Here is a 4,315-nt window from a genome sequence, read left to right on the forward strand (position 1 = left end):
AAAGATACATTTTAATTCAAATGAGGTTTCTCATAATCACGAATAGCTCGTGTGGCAAAACCTGTTCGTCAGGGTAAAGGTATGCAATGCAACCTCTTCCAGGCCACAGATTTTCTCCGGAACGGTTTCAAAAGGTTTATAATAGACTTAGCAGGTATCACGTGGACGTTCCATTGGGATGATAATTCCACGAGTAGAATTATAAATCAAGCTGAATTTATGGTAAAAACGGCTCGCTTGGGCTGAGAAAACACTTTTACATAGAAAAGGCGAACAACGTTCGAAGAAGGTCAGAAACGTTGTTCGCTCTTCTATAAAAATTTTCTCAACCACTTTCAACCGTTACTCATTTCTCAACAAAGTGGGTTTCTCGTCATCACTGATTAAATCAAGCTAATGTTTTATGGTTAATATGATGCACAAAAACAACACTCATAAATATGTGACACAGTTATATTTAACAGCAGATTACTAATATAAAGTTACTGCTTCTCTATGTTGTTATAATTGGTCTTTGATATTTGCTTCAAAACTATAGGAATGCATACATATGTTAAGCATCAGCCCAAACATATAATATGAAGTGATTCAGAGGTCGGAGTGCATTATATTTAAACAACTTTGGAGTCTTATAACATCGCTAAAGTTCAGGTCGCCACGCCCACTCGCACTCTGTTCAATGATCTTGCATCTCTACGATAGTCCTACAGCACAGCTTCTATTTTAAAGGTCCTTTTGTAAATATATCATGTCTTAAGCACGCTGCTCCTCTCTGCTTGCTTTTCATAATCCATCTTGATTACTCAATTACCCAAATTACCCAACAAAGCACCGTGTCTATCAGGTTGACCTGCGTGTTTTCGTGTGAAAAAAAAAAATGAATATATCCGTTTCGTTTTCCAACTGCTATAGTGAGACGCTGGACGTATGAACGACTACGTCGAAGAAGCAGCTTGTGTACCTGACGTACACCACAACAAAATATGGTGGAAACTTGTTTTGGTTTAGAAACGATGCTGAAGTTTCGATTAAATAACATTTACAGCAAAATCCCAGAAACCTGAAATAGCTTTCTTGTACAGTCAACATTGGGTATTAAGTTCTGTCGACATAATGTCAGGGATATTAACACTTTATTAAAAGATTTTCAATTGAATTATAGTGGCTTTTATAACGTTTCTTTTCATTTGAGACAGTTACTACATAGTCAGGAATAAGTTAGTTTAAATTTAACTCCAAATGTATTTTTATTAACCCTTACCTCTATTTTGCTCTTATATTGTTATTACAACACATATTTAGTGAAAGCTATAGACTTCTAATTGCCTATGTTACGCTTGCGTAATCTGCCAGGAAGACGTGTCAGGCACGTTGATTTTGAGCAGGACAACTCTCGTGTTATCTCGCCGAAATAATGACAGGATACGAGGAGGTGTGAATGAAAGAAGTGAAACAAATTGTTGTGAAACAAAATATTATGTGGTCTCAAGTGGCGGTCTGTGAGATGTCAGTCAAAAATTGACTTGATCTTTGAGACAACTCTCGTGTTATCTCCTTAAATAACGAGAACATACAAGGGTGTAAATGGAAGTGCTTGCACGTGGATAGTATTTAAAGTTTCAACGTAAAGGATTTGTTCCTGTTGTCTACCTAAGAGTGATGGGTTCCAGACAATAGCACGTAATAAGTGATACATTTGTAGTAAACAGAAACCTAACCTGTTTTATCGTTTACCAAGTTTTAAACTGTCTCCCCTAGTTGGTGGAGTGATGAGTTAAAACAAAACACAAAGAATTAAGCTTTGTACTCGCTGATAGTAATGTTTCACTTGAAACAGTTGCAAGAAAAGTAACTTCAGACACTTGCTTTGAAAAGAAAGAAAAGTAACTGAGACACTTGCTTTGAAGAGAAGAGGAAAAGTAACTTTAGACACTTGCTTTGAAAAGAGAGAAAAGTAACTTTAGACACTTGCTTTGACAAGAAAAAAAAGTAACTTTAGACACTTGCTTGGAAAGGATAAAGTCAACTTTACAACACAGCTGAAGAGAAAGAATAACTGGACACTTCAACTGGAAAGGACTGGAAAGTCAACTGGACACTTGTTTTGGAAAGGAAGGAATGTTTAACTTGCTGAAGGAAAATCTTCTGGAAGCTGAAAGCTGAAGAATCAACCTGGACCACTAGCTGGACCAAGCTGAAGGAAGAAAGATCAACTGGACAATAGCTGGAAAGAAAGGAGGGAGAAAAATTTGGACAACTAGCTGAAGGAAAAAGTCAACTGGACCCTTAGCTTTGGAAAATCAACTGGACCACTAGCTGAAGGAGAAGTCAACTGGACCATGGCTCTGGAAGGAGGAAAAAGGCGGACTGGACAACAAGCTGAAAGGGAAAATGTAACTGGACATAGCTGGAAAGAAAAACTGGATACTAGCTGGAAAAGGAAAGAAAAAATCAACTTTGGAACCATACCTGTTGGAAGGAGAAAATCAACTGGACAACAACTGAAGAAGGAAAGGAAAACTGGACAACACTTTGAAGGGAGAAAAATCAACTGGACATAGCTGAAGGAAAAGTGTGGCTTTGGAAAATCAACTTAGACATAGCTGGAAAATCAACTGGACCATAACTGGAAAGGAAAAGAAAATCTTTCTGGACATAGCTGGAAGAAGTAAGATGGACATAGCTGGAAAGGAAGGAATGTAACTGGACACTTGCTGGAAGGAAAAAAACTGGACCACTAGCTGAAGAAGGAGAGAATCATGTGGACAACTGAAGGGAAGGAAAATGGACCACTAGCTGGAGGAAGAGAATCTGACTGGACACTAGCTGGAAGGAGGAAAGAAGGAGATGTGAAGGACAACTGCTGGAAGGAGGAGAAGAGATCAACTGGACACTGCTTTGAAGGGAAGAAGAGTGACTGGACCACTAGCTGAAGAAAGGAGAAAAGTCAACTTTGACCATAGCTGGAAAAGGGAGGGAAAATCAACTGGACATGGCTGAAGGGACAAAGTGAAACTGGACACTAGCTTTGAGAAGAATCAGACTGGACAGCTGAAGAAAAATCTGGACCACTTAGCTGGAAGAAAGGAAAAAGTCAACTGGACACTAACTGGAAAGGAAAATCAACTGGACAACTGAAGGAAAGAGTGGCACCTAGTTCTAAACTTTGAAAGAGAAAATCAACCTGGACCTTAGCTGAAGGAAGAATCAACTGGATGGACAGCTGGAAGGGAAGAGATTTGGACCACAACTGAAGGAAAGAGTAACTGGAACTTTGGAAGGGAAGGCATGCACAGCAGCTGAAGGAGAAGAATCAACTGGTTATAACTGAAGGAAGGAAAATCAACTGGACCATAGCTGAAGGAAGAAATCAACTGGACCTTAACTGAAGAAGAAGAATCAACATGGACTCTTGCTGAAGGGAAAAGTAACTGGACATAGCTGAAGGAGAAATCAACTGGACAACAGCTGGCTGGAAGAGTCAACCTGGACACTGCTTTGAAGGAAATCAACTGGACAACTGAGGAAAGGGATCTTTGGAAATCAAACTGGACATAGCTGGAAGGAGGAAGAAAGTCAACTGGACACATAGCTGGAGAGAGAATCAACTGGACAAACTGAAGGAAGTCAAAAGACAGCTGGACAACAGCTGGGAGGAAAAGAATAACCTGGACATAGCTGGAAAAGGAAGTCAACTGGACAACCCAAACTGGAAGAATCAACTGGACAAACTAGCTGGAAGGAGAATCAACTGTTTCTTAAACTGAAGGAAGAAAAATCAACTGGACTAGCTGAAGGAAAAGAACTGTGGTCAACTGGACCAATGGCTGAGGAAAGGGAGGCTTCAATCTGGACCTCGAGCTGAAGGAGGAAGAATGGACTGGACTGGCAACTGGAAGGAAGAATCAACTGGACAACTGGCTGAAAAGAGAAACTCAACTGGACATAGCTGAAGATGTGACTGGACTTTGTGAAGTGGACAACTGAGGAAAGAATGAACTGGACAACAGCTGGGGAAAGTGTTTGGACCACTAGGAAGAAAAGTCAACTGGACAACTAGCACTGAAGGAGAGAAAGGAGGAAAGTGGAAAACTGGACAACTGCTGGAAAAATGAACTGGACAATCAGCTGGAAGGAAAGAAAAGTCTGGACAACTAGCTGAAAAGGAGTCAACTGGACAACAGTTTTAACTGAAGAAAAGTCAATCATGGACAGCAAGCTGGAAGGAGAAGAGTCAACTGGACAACTAGCTGGAAGGAAAGAAGAATCAACTGGACAACAGGCTGGAAAGGAAAGAAGTCAACTGGACAGCTGC

Source organism: Tachypleus tridentatus, unplaced genomic scaffold, assembly GCF_004210375.1.
Source record: "Tachypleus tridentatus isolate NWPU-2018 unplaced genomic scaffold, ASM421037v1 Hic_cluster_2, whole genome shotgun sequence".
NCBI classification, from domain to species: Eukaryota; Metazoa; Arthropoda; class Merostomata; order Xiphosura; family Limulidae; genus Tachypleus; species Tachypleus tridentatus.